This window comes from Bufo gargarizans, chromosome 3, assembly GCF_014858855.1.
Source record: "Bufo gargarizans isolate SCDJY-AF-19 chromosome 3, ASM1485885v1, whole genome shotgun sequence".
Taxonomy (NCBI): Eukaryota; Metazoa; Chordata; class Amphibia; order Anura; family Bufonidae; genus Bufo; species Bufo gargarizans.
Genome location: NC_058082.1, coordinates 381,685,994 through 381,699,796, shown reverse-complemented (window position 1 = coordinate 381,699,796; position 13,803 = coordinate 381,685,994).

The following is a 13,803-nucleotide window of genomic DNA, read 5'->3' as shown; positions in this document are numbered from 1 at the left end:
AAAAGATATGTTTGCCGAGGCTTATGAGCTGAGGGGGCAGTGGTGTTCATATGCTTTGGCAAACACTTTGCCTTTTTTTTTTATATATATATATATATATATATATATATATATATATATATATATACACGATTGATGTGAATGGAGAAATCGGGTTTTCCAGGGCATACGAGCTAAGTGGGTATGGATGTTGGGCGGAGCTCCTATGTCCTGGCAGACGCCTTTCCCCTCTTTTTTTTTTTTTTTTTTTTTTTTTTTTTTTTTTTTTTTTGCAGAGATTGTTTTCATCCACATTGATCGATGCGAATGAAGAAATCTGTCTCATCACCTGTATGCTCAATAGAAGGAGAATAGCAGAAACTCCTAATGCTGGCCATGCATGTAATTATTGCGGAGACCCTCAAATGCCAGGGCAGTACAAACACCCCACAAATGACTCCATTTTGGAAAGTACACACTCTAAGGTGTTCGCTGATGGGCATAGTGAGTTCATAGAAGTTTTTATTTTTTGTCACAAGTTAGCGGAAATTGATTTTTTTTTTTCTTCTTACAAAGTCTCATATTCGACTAACTTGTGACAAAAAATAAAAACTTCCATGAACTCACTATACCCATCATGAAATACTTTGGGGTGTCTTCTTTCCAAAATGCGGTCACATGTGGGGTATTTATACTGCCCTGGCATTTTAGGGGCCCTAAAGCGCGAGAAGTCTGGAATCCAAATATCTAAAAATGCCCTCCTAAAAGGAATTTGTGCCCCTTTGTGCACCTAGGCTGCAATTGGCAATTGGGACCCTAATGCGTGAAAAGTAGTTTGAAATCCAAATGTGTAAAAAATGCCCTGTGAAATCCTAAAGGTGCTCTTTAGAATGTGCCCCTTTGCCCACCTAGGCTGCAAAAAAGTGTCGCACGTGGTACCGCCGTACTCAGGAGAAGTTGGGCAATGTGTTTTGGGGTGTCTTTTTACAAATACCCATGCTGGGTGGGAGAAATATCTCTCTAAAATGACAACTATGTATAAAAAAATTTGAAAAGTTGACTTTTAGAGATATTTCTCTCACCCATCATGGGTATATGTAAAAATACACCCCAAAACACGTTGCCCTACTTCTCGAGTGTGGCGATACCACATGTGTGACGCTTTTTTGCAGCCTAGGTCGGCAAAGGGGCACAAATTCTAAAGAGCACCTTTAGGATTTCACAGGACATTTTTTACAAATTTCAAACTACTTCTCACGCATTAGGGCCCCTAAAATGCCAGGGCAGTATGACTACCCCACAAGTGACCCCATTTTGGAAAGAAGACACCCCAAGGTATTTCCTGATGGGCATAGTGAGTTCATGAAAGTTTTTATTTTTTGTCACAAGTTATTGGAAAATGATTTTTATTTTTTTACTTATAAACTTGTGACAAAAAATTAAAGTTCTATGAACTCACTATGCCTATCAGTGAATACCTTAGGGTGTCTCCGAAATGAGGTCATATATGGGGTTTTCCTACTGTCCTGGCATTGTAGAACCTCAGGAAACATGACAGGCGCTCAGTAAGTCAGAGCTGCTTAAAAATGCGGAAATTCAAATTTTTGTACCATAGTTTGTAAACGCTATAACTTTTACCCAAACCAATAAATATACACTTACTGCATTTTTTTAAATCAAAGACATGTAGACCAATACATTTAGAGAAAAAAAATTATATAGAAATGTAGTTTTAAAAAAAATTACAACTGAAAATGAAAAATTATTTTTTTTTGGCAACAAAATTTGGTAAATTTTGATTAATAACAAAGTAAAAATGTCAGCAGCACTGAAATACCACCAAATGAAAGCTCTATTAGTGAGAAGAAAAGGAGGTAAAATTTATTTGGGTGGTAGGTGGTATGACCGAGCAATAAACCGTGAAAGTAGTGTAGTGCTTAATTGTAAAAAGTGGTCTTGTCATTAAGGGTGTTTAAGCTAGGGGAGCTGAGGTGGATAAATGCAGACACATCTATAAAGGGTGACTTCTCACCCTGCTTGTAGTTATTTGCGACAAGATCTCTTGAGAGACTACCAGTACATGCTTGATCCACACATACTCAAGTTATGCGATGACAAATACTTAAAATGTATCTAACATTTGTATATTAGATAATATCAAAAAAACTTAAAATGTATCCAACCCACTGTTATGTCCACCTTTGCTTATTAACCCCTTAAGGACTCGTCCCTATTTCACCTTAAGGACTTGGCCTTTTTTTGCAAATCTGACCAGTGTCACTTTAAGTGCTGATAACTTTAAAACGCTTGTTTTTTCATCACATATTGTACTTCATGACACTTAGCAGTGTCAAAGTTAATTTTGTTGCATAAAAAAATACCATATTTACCAAAAATTGTGAAAAATTAGAAAATTTCAAAGTTTGTTTCTCTACCTCTATAATACCTCCAAAAATGGTGATGATTTTACATTCCCCATAAGTCTCCTTCATGTGTGTAGCATTTTGGGAATGATTTTTTATTTTTTGGGGATGTTACAAGGATTAGAAGTTTTAGAAGCAAATTTTGAAATTTTTCAGAAATCTTCAAAATCCCACTTTTTATGGACCAGTTCAGGTTTGAAGTCCTATTGTGAGGCTAAGATAATATAAACCTCCCAAAAATGACCCCATTCTAGAAACTACACCCCTCAAGGTATTCAAAACTGTTTTTACAAACTTTGTTAACTCTTTAGGTCTTCCACAAGACTTCATGGCAAATGGACAAAAAATTTAAGAATTTTGATTTATTTTGGAAAATTTTCCAACATAATCAATTTTTTCCAGGACAAAAACAAGGGTTAACTGCCAAACAAAACTCAATATTGGTTGCCCTGATTCTGTAGTTTGCAGAAACACTCTATATGTGGTCGTAAACTACTGTTTGGCCAAACGGGAGGACATAGGAGGGGAACACCATATGGGTTTTGCAAGGCAGATTTTGCAGGACTGGTTTTGTTTTATACCAGGTCCCATTTGAAGCCCCCGGTTGCACCCCTAAAATAGAAATTTAAAAAAAGTGACTCCATCTAAGAAAGTACACCCCTCAAGGTATTCAAAACTGGGTTTACCAACTTGGTTAACCCTTTAGGTGTTCCACAAGAGTTAATGGCAGATGGAGAAACAATTTAGAAATTTAAATTTTTTGGGAAAATTTTCCATTTTAACCCTTACTTTATTACTGGAAAAAATGGGTTAACAGCCAAACAAAACTCAAAATGGGTTGCCCTGATTCTGTAGTTTGCAGAAACACCCCATATGTGGTTGAAAACTACTATTTGGCTAAACAGCAGGACATAGAAGAAGGGGAACGCCATATGGTTTTTGGTAGGCAGATTTTGCTGGACTAGTTTATTTACACCATGTACCCTTTCAAGCCCCCTGATGCACCCCTAGAGTAGAAATTCCATAAAAGTGACCCCATCTAGGAAACTACGGGATAAGGTGGTTGTTGTTTTGGGACTATTTTAGGGGTAAATATGATTTTTGGTTGCTCTGTATTAAATTTTTTTGAGGCAAGGTAACAAAAAATGTAAATTCTAAAATTGTTTCTACATTCGCAATTTAGTTTTGTGGAACACCTAAAGGGTTAACATAGTTTGTAAAGTAACTTTTGAACACCTTGAGGGGTGTAGTTTCTTAGATGGGGTCACTTTTTTTGGAGTTTCTAGGCTACATCAGGGGGGGGCTTCTAATGGGACATGGTGTCAAAAAAAAAAAACAGTCCATCAAAATCTGCCTTCCAGAAACCATATGGAGTTCCCTTCGTTCTATGCCCTGCCGTGCGGCCATATAGCAATTTACGACCACGTATGGGGTGTTTCTGCAAACTACAGAATCAGGGCAATAAATATTTAGTTTTGTTTGGCTGTTGACCCTTGCTTTATTACCGGAAAAAAGGATTCAAAAGGAAATTTTGCCCTAAAATGGGTGTTTTGGCACCGTTTTTATTTAATATTTTTAACGTTGTTCATCCGAGGGGTTTGGTCAAAAGTTTTTTTTATAGCGACTACTTTTACTTTTACACACGCGACGATGCCCAATATGTATGGCTCTCAGACTTTGGAGACACTAAGCAGGCATCCTAAAACTGCGACCCTCCAGATGTTGTAAAACTAAAATTCCCACCATGCCCTGCTGATGGCTGTAGGTTGTCTGGGCATGCTGGGAGTTATAGTTTTACAACATCTGGAGGGCTGCAGTTTGAGGATGCCTGCGCTAAAACTAATATTTTTTTGGGGGAAAAAATTGTTTCCATGTCTCCAAAGTCTGAGAGCCATAGTTTATGTTCTCTAGTGGACTGTTGGGGATTATAAAAATTTAGTACTCCATGGAAGTGTGATACTCCCTGAAGTAATCGATAACGCAGAGGCCCAGATGATCGGGGCAAGTGTCGCACTGAGTGGTGGTGTCCTTCCGTATCCCCCTCTTGTGACACACTCTGCAAGGTGGTGCCACCATTAACCACTCTCCATCTGCCTCTTTTCTATAAATCAATTTACAGTGAGTGCCCCCGATTCCCCCCTCCCCTGGAGTGCCTCTGGTGCTGTTAACTTAAATTACGGTACCTAATGGCACTGGCACTAGTGAGGAGGACGCAGCTGCAGGCACATGGAGTCCGACTCTGGACCGAGGCAGTCTTTATCCCAGCATGCACTGGGACCTTAGGTGACGTAACAAACACATTGTTAGCCAGCGTGCTGACAATGTATGTGCGCAACTGCGCCTGCAGGGCGGTGCCATCTCTCTTGGCTCCGGACGGAGGAAGCGGTGAGTGAGACTCTTAATTTCACTCCCGCTCCGTGATCATGTGCTGTACACGATTACTCTATGCAGGGAAACTGCATTGAGGATTTTTTTGACTCGATTTAATCAAAGTATTCGAATAATCGTTTCAGCCCTACTCTGCACTTTTTGGGGGGGTTTGTCCCTTCTTTCTAGTATGGGGGACCCAAGTAGACCGCAACTTTTTTGTACCATGCTCTGGTTTTGCGCATGGCATTATATGGTTTGAGGACTTGATCAGAGAGATCAACTCCTCCCATATACCGATTGTAGTCGACTATACAATCGGGCTTGAGGACCGTTGCCGCGGTACCTCGCACAGAGACGGGGGTGGTGCTGTTACCGTGGATTGTGGACAGCATAAGGACATCCCTCTTGTCCTTATACCTGACCAGCAACAGGTTTTCACTGGTAAGTGCACGGGTCTCACCCCTGGAGGGGGTGGGCAGGGAGGCCACGTTGATTTTTCCGCACGGTCCCACAAGCGAACGTGGATGTGGCGGCAAGGGACCTGAACAAGGGAATGCTGGTATAAGTTATCCACGTACAGGGGCGGAGCCTGGCAGCAGAGCGGAATGGCCGCAAGTTAGATCGCTCTGCTGAGGACCGACAAGGAGAAGGGCATTATTAGAAGTTTTCATCAGCTAACATGGGCAAGCCGCTGAGAGATAAGTCTAGGGAGGCCCCGGCACATGCCAAACATGCTTCGGGGCAAGGAGATCTGGACAAATTTGTCAAAAAGACATCGGCGTTGCAGCCTAAGAAACCTGAGAAAATGGCGCCGCCAGAAGATCCTGAACTGCAAACTGACGCTTCGGGCTCTGACGAAGGTGAAGGCAGTGAAGTAACTGTCCCGTCACTGAAAGAGCACCTCCCGGTCTCGAGACCTTTCATGAGGAAACTCCTAGCAGAAGCTCTGGATCCGATAGTGCAGGAGCTGAAAGATTATAAAAAGGATCTCCAGCACATGGGAGAAAGAATGGAAGCGGTAGAAACGGCCCAGACTGCCATTATTGAATTTGGTTCAGCGGTGGCACATTCTCTGGACTACACTCAAGCACACATTAACACGCTGTACACACAGCTGGAAGATCAGGATAACCGGGGTCGCAGGAACAATCTGCGTCTTAAGGGCTTCCCGGAAAGCATCATGCCGGACGCCATTGCATCCGCATTAGAAACCTTCTTCACTCACCTTGTGGGACCAGCAATAACTCTGGACTTTACCTTGGAGAGGGCCCACCGGGCGTTGAGGCTGCCACCAGGACCTACAGACCCGCCTAGAGATATAATCTGTAAGCTGGCAAGTTATCAAGCTAAGGATGGTATATTGAAAGCTGCTTGCGGCAAAGCTCCTCTGAAGTTTGAAGGGGCGTCGGTAGCCATCTTTCAAAATCTTTTTCCCCTGTCACGCTGCGCAAGAGAAAAGCGCTGAAACCTTTGCTGGACGTACTAAGAGAAAAAAAAGCTTCTTTATCGCTGGCTGTTCCCGTTCGGGCTTCTTATAAATGCGCCTGACAATAAATTAGTTCTCAGGTCCCATAGTGACCTGAGGCGACTATATGAATACCTGGGCATTGGTGATCAAGATATCCAGGACTGGAACCTAGCACAAGAGATCACCGACATTCCACCTTTGCTGCTTCCTACGTCGTGGATACCTGGACGACCAGCAAAACCCCAGAGGCAGAGAAAGAGAAGCGGGAATGGGGCCTCAAGGAAGGAATCGGAAGGAGAGACCTGAGATGCTAACTCTTCCTAGATGTAATAGTCCAGGACTTGAATGTTTTTAGGAGAGGTGGTGAGAGTTTATAAGTAGTCTGTCGCCTAATTGTATAATTCCCATAATTTTCACATGTCTTCTCCCCCCTCTCACCTGAGATTATACTAGTGAGTACACCGTACTTATTCCTGGTTTTAAGCTCATAGAAGGTTTTTTTTCTGATGCTCATTTTTCCTCACTCCACTAGAGATGTACTTATGTGTCTGTGGAGGGGGCAGGAATTCTTCTCTCCACGGTCACATAGGCTGACTCCTCTTTATTGATGATTAATATTATGGTAAATAGTGACTAGCCGGAGTTGGAATATATTTTGAAGATTCCTGCTGATAGCGGGTGCAAATATTCATTTTTTTTTTTTTGGGGGGGGGGGGGGGGAGAATTTGCATCCTGTGCTGTGGCTCATGCCAGACAGACATAATTCCGGGTGCAGATGGAGTAAAGTTGATGCTGGGAGGTCTGCTCAGGCCATAGGGATTGTGGAGGTGTTGGCATGGATCACGGTACATTTAGATTGTGTCTCCTTATTAATGTGCTTTCCTAGGATATACTTTGTATGATCTAAGAGTAAATCCTTGCTCATGTCAATTTAGTTGCCCGATCTTTGACGTTAGTCCGTTAGTCGGCTTCCCCCCGCCCACTACAACTAACACTGTCTTCTTTTTGGAAGATAAGTTTTTCATCCTTATGGATGGGAGGTCAGCCCGCACATTTTCACTCTTGGTTTAGTGGAATGTGCGGAGCTATACTCCTTCATTTCACAGATATATGTTATGTTTCTTATGCTGTTTACCTTGTTAATGGTTACACCCGGCGATGTACACATCATAGAATAGAAGCAGAGGGAAAGCTACTGAGGCCAATTGTGCTATATAAGATAGGACTATGGATCCCTTAAAAGTAATATCGCTCAATGTGAATGGGCTAAATGGGCCGCAAAAAAGTAGGGTTTTCCAGATGTTAAAGAAAGAGAAGGTAGATTTATTGCTCTTACAGGAAACCCACTTCAGACACAATAGGGTACCTGCACTTTACACGAAAATTTTCTCCACATGGGTGCATAGTACTCATACGTCAGCTTCCAAGGGTGTCTCAATAGGAATTAGGCAAGGTCTTCCCTTCCAAGTTCAGGCACAGTTAATAGACCCCTTAGGACGGTTTGTATTTGTGAAAGGGTCACTCTTTGGTAACAGGGTTACGCTTGCCAATGTATATGCCCCCAATATCAACCAGGTCAGATGGTTAGGGGATACTCTACAAACCCTACACACATTTAAAGAAGGAGCTTTAATCTTGGGAGGCGATTTTAACATTGCTCTGGACCATCCTCTGGAGTCCACTTCTCTTCTCCCAAGACATCCTGCATCACAAGTGAGAAAGCTGAAGAGAGCTTTAGATGCACATCAAGTATCTGATGCATGGAGAGTGTTTCACCCTCAGGGGAAAGATTATACCTTTTTCTCAGCTATGCACGGTACTTATAGGAGATTGGATTATATATTTTTGTCAAATCACCTCCTGGAGAGAGTGGAGTCTGTGAGCATTGGTCCAATTACGGTGACAGATCATGCGCCTGTGTCGGTGAGAATCCATTTTCAGGGAGCCCCTCCTAGATCCTGGACCTGGAGGCTTAAGGAGACCCTCCTAGAGGATGTCAGGCACAGGTCCCAGATAGAGGAGAAAATAAAAATGTTTTTTGAAATAAATGAAAACCCACAAATGGCCAAACCTATCATATGGGAGGCACACAAGGCCTTTGTAAGAGGGGAACTAATCGCCCTGGGTTCATGGGTCCGCAAACAAAGGATGAAGGAGGTTGATGTACTAATATCCCAGATAGCGATATTAGAAAACCTTAATAAGAAACAGCCCTCCAGGGTAACCCATGATGATATAATCAAACTACGCATGCAACTTAAAGACCTTCTAAATATTAAAACAGCAAAAATGCTTAAAATGGCGAAGTTCCAGACCTATGTCCATGGTAATAGAGGTTCGAAACTACTAACTAGATTAATAAAAGGCCAGAGAGAAAAGACGCATATTGCACGCATCCAAAACGGTAAAGGTGAATCCCTGACCTCAACTCCAGCTATAGCAAAAGAATTCGCATCTTTCTATTCTTCCTTGTATAACTTACAAAAAATAGATCCTAAGGACAAATAAGAGAAGGACGCCTCCTTTATTCACTCAGTAGCCGTACCCAAACTCAGCGTAGAAGAGGCAGATAAGTTGTTAGCCCCCCGTCACGGAGGAAGAAGTGAGCGCGTGTCTTTTAAGCATCCCCCTCTGGGAAAAGCCCGGGACCAGACGGTCTACCTATATCGTACTATAAAAAACTTCGGAAGACATTGCTTCCTCAACTCACATTACTCTGCAATTCGCTATTAGAGGGATCTTCCCTGCCCGCACAGTCCCTGATGGAGCATATAGTAGTTTTGCATAAAGGGAAAGATCCAAACAGATGTGGAAGTTATAGGCCCATTTCGCTTTTGAATACCGACGTGAAACTATGGGCCAAAATACTTAGCCTTAGGATAGCCAAATATCTTCCTCAACTCCTCAAGGAAGAGCAGGTGGGATTCATGGGGGGCAGAGAGGGTAGACATAATGTTAGCAGGATTTTCCATGCCATCCATTATGCCAGAAAAGAGAGGATTCCTTTAATACTTGTAGGGACGGACGCGGAGAAGGCCTTTGATAGAGTAACTGGTCATTTATGAAAAGCTGCCCCTTGTCCCCTACTCTTTTTGTATTAGCTTTTAGAGATCTTTCTAAATAAAATAAGAGCCTCTGACAAAATAAAAGGGCTACGGATAGGAAGTTACACGCACACGGTGGCGGCTTTCGCCGACTACCTCTTATTGTTGGTCACCAATCCGGCAGAAGCCTTGCCAGAAATTATGAAATTACTGAAAGACTATGGAGAAGTCTCGAATTTCAAGATTAACTTTGAGAAATCCGAAATACTTAACGTCTCCATAGAGAAGGAAAAAGCAGATACCCTAGTTTCACTCTCGCCATTCCAATGGCCAAACCGGGCCATAAAATTCCTGGGAATTCAAGTTCCTTCAGATCCCCAGCAATTCTATAGCCTAAACTACCCTCCCTTGTTTGCCAAAATCAAGTCCTACCTTAACTCCATAAAAATCCCCTTCTTATCTTGGCTTGGTAGGAAAAATGTTCTGACAACTGTATGCCCTCCCTCAGATCCTATACATTTTGAGATGTTTACCTATAAAAATCCCAGATAAACTCTTTGCAGATTTCAGGAAGCTTTTTACACGTCTCTCCTACACTCTTCTCATCCGGAAGAGAGGGGCAGGAGGTCTTTCTTTCCCTGATTTAAGAACTTACCACCACGCTTTACACTTAGAAAGATGGACTGAACTGGCAGACATGTCTAATAACAAATTACATGTGGACATTGAGCGTAGTCTCATGGGCACCAATGCCACAAGATGATATATGTGGGTGGCATACAAAGATAGTTAGAGGCCTTTGTTCCTTTCGGACATGACTAACACTATGCTGTCCTATTGTCAGAAAACAGCAGGTCTCCAGACGCATCATAACAAGCTTTCCCCACTTGCCCCGCTCTCGGTGCTACCTTATTTCATGAGAGGTAGGGGAAGTGTAAGTCAGCAGTGCTGGTACAATCTCACAGAGATGGAGGGATAGGGAGCCTCCAGGAGTGGAAGAATGGTTGGAGGAAGTTCATCATATATGCCTAATGGAAGAACAGGTGGGGTTGTGTTCAGGAAATAGGGGGGCATTCCTTAAGGTCTGGAATCTTTGGCTAAATTTCCACGCAAAGAGAATACAAGCCACTAACCCATGAGAACTCGCATTTAACCTGCTTCTGATAGAATGGTCATGATCCGGCCTTTGGTAGTACTGAGGAGTGTTGTCTGCCTGCCTCCTGTTGCTAATTAGCCTGCCCATTATAGTGAGAGTTCGCATTGTTCCTCTCAGTATAGTCTACTAATTGAACAGCTGATCCCTTGAATTATCCGCTTAGCTATTCGCCGAGTTAGGTTGTGTGTTTGTTTTGTTATAACTCAATGTTATTTTCTTTTCCTTTCTTTCTTGTACACTTTAAAGTGTTTTATGCATATAGATACGCTGTCTGAGAGGGTGCCTTTGCATTGGATTTTGTATACAAGAAAAATCTCCAAGTGTAAAACATTTTCATAAGATTGACAATGTATTTTTGGATATTTATTTTTCCATGCATAATGCTTTACGGCACAGTGTAAATGCCAATTACTCTGTCTAAAATGAAGAATTGTTAAAAAAAAAAGTTATCCACGTACAAGTGGTAACCGTTATCCAGCATTGGGTACATAAGGTCCCACATGAGTTTCCTGAGTGGCAGGACATTCTGGGGGTTGAATACGGGAATCTCGCCCCTCGTACACACGAAATTTGTAAGTGTACCCTGAGGTACACTCACAAATTTTGTAAAGCTTCACGCCATACTGCGCCCGCTTTGTGGGAATGTATTGGTGGAAACTGAGTCTCCACCTTCAACGCAACGAGAGACTCCTCAACCGCGACCTCCCTTCCAGGTACGTTGGCCTGTTAAAAGTTGTCCCCAAAGTGATCGATGACCGGCCGTATCTTATACAGACGGTCATAGGCAGGATCACCTTGGGGGGGGGGGGGGGACATGCTGCATTATCGGAATAATGCAGTCATTTCCAGATGGCCTCAAATCGGGGACGTGTCATGACCATACTGTACAGTGGGGTCTGGTATAGGACGTCCCCACTCCAGTATTGCCTGACACTGGGTTTTTGAACTAGACCCATATGCAGCACGAGGCCCCAAAATGTCCTCCTCTCGGCTGCACTGACCGGCGTCCAGCCACCGGGTCTAGCCAAAAATGAGCCCGGGTTTTGAGCGACGAACTGTTGGGCGTACAGATTCGTCTGCTCCACCATCAGATTCACCAGTGGGTTACTGGAAAAAATAACTAAAGTCAATTTCAGTAAACCCCACTGTGGGAATCTGGATTCCAGGATTGCCAGCAAAATCCAGAATCTCGGGCTCAAAGTCCACTGGGGGACACCAGCTAAGTTCATCGGCAGGGGGCTCCGGTGGGCTTATTTGGTGGGCCGGGAAAACAGTACGAACCCCAGGGCGGCTTGTACTAGGGTGGGCCGCAGGATCCCTAGCATGTGGGGCCCCTGGCTCCACCTGGCGGCGTCTCTGCCGCCTTGGGGGCTCATCATCATCAGATGATGATGAGGAGCATGCGGATGACAAATGGAACGTGGTGGGCAAGTGGCAGGGGGGGGTCTGAAAGATGGAACACAGAAAGTTTAGATAAGTCATTTTATTTTTCCTAACTAACTTTTCCCTTCTTTCCCTGCCTAACGGTGCCTCTCCCTCACTGACCCTAACCTACCTGGATGGCGAAGGGTGCAGGATGGTGATGGAGGCGATTAGGGGGGACTCAGGAGCTGGTGCTGAAGGGTGCTCATGCAGAACAGGAAGAGGGGAGAGAAGAGCGCAGGAAGTTTGAATCTCGCACCTCTCTCCCCTGCACCAATCAGCACCCTGGACAGCGGCATTCAGCACCAGGGCCAGCACTGCCTCTCCAAATGCACGGACTGTGATCAGTCTTTTTCCGGTTCATCGGGTCACAGGAGACCCGAATGGACCGGAAACGCAGAAAACCGCAGGTCTGAATTGACCTGCGATTTTCTGTGATTGCCGATACGGGGGGGGGGGGGGGGGGAGTGTTGTTACAGGATGCCGGCTGAATGATTTCAGCCGACATCCCGTTCCGATTAACCCCTGCGGCGCCGGAATCGCAATTTAAAGCCATGACGTATCTCATGGGTCCTTAAGGATTCGGAAAACATGCCGTACCGGTACGTCATGCGTCCCTAAGGGGTTAAAGACTAGTGACTTGATATAATAGATTTAATTCTGATGAGGTAGTCTCTGGATAAATCACGATGTTTATACCATAGTAGATTGATATTAGTAGATATATAAAAATATCCTTAATGTCCTAATGGTAGTAATATGCAGAAGTGATAAACACCAATTTGGATTATTTATGTCCATTTGCTGCTTCTTGCGCAAACTCTGTTCATAACCATGCGTATCTATGGTTTATCTCAAATGTTATCACTGTTAGATGAATAGGTACATGCTGTTTAAATGTCCATAAATGAGTTCCAGACTTATAATACACCCTGTGAACTTACACACAATTGCGCTATGTATCTGCCAGTTACTCACTGTTCGATGTACAGGAATGAAGTCTGGTGCCTATCATGGCGTTTCAGCACAAATAGTTCTTACACTCGTGTTTCCTCTGGTCAGCGAGTACTGCAGGGTTGCGCTTGTTTTGTGTGTGGTGCGTGTGTGAAGTCAGTGTCTTGTATGTGGAACGGGGATGAGGTTGGCGTCCATCGTGTTTAGTATATCTGGTTCCTTATCCTCTCAGGTGCATTCCTTTGGGTAACAACTTGGATAGATTCGGAGCACTCCATACATTTAATCAGTTAGGAGTCCAAACTGATGTACTTGTTCATAGACCAGATGCATTTTGGAGCTTTGGACTCGCTCCTTCAGTGGCTAAATTCTGAATCTAGTACCCTTAAATACAAATTTCTGCAATGTATGATTAGGATAAATCGAAGCAGTGGAATGGATTTTAACTTTGGTGTTTGATTAGTTCATCCTCCCCTCAATATGTATATAAACACTTTTTTTGCCCCTAGTCATTAAATGCCTATTTAATTACTCAATCGAAACATCACTCATTTTTTGTGTTATTTTTGAGTGATGTTTCTGTTGAGTAAATTATGAATTGGGCATTTAATGACAAGGGGCAAAAAAAAAATTGCCCTATAACACGCACCTAGGTTTTTGAGGAGGAAAATAAGAAAGGTGTGCTTTTGGTGTGCTTTCAACTAATGGTAACCTGTGAATGGCATGACACTGCTATGGGGGGGGGGGGGGGGGAGATCTGTGGATGGCTTGACACTGCTATGGGATGGGATCTGTGGATGACAGATGAATGGCATCTTATGCTATTTGTCATCCACAGATTTCCCCCCTTCCCCCGGTAACAGTGTCATGAATCGCTCCCAATACAGGGGGCGGGGGCTGGCATCTACACTAGTCTTGTAATGGCAGCGGAGCCCAGTGCAGTCACTATTCTATTGCAACGGGCCCCGCTCACTGTACTAATCGTAT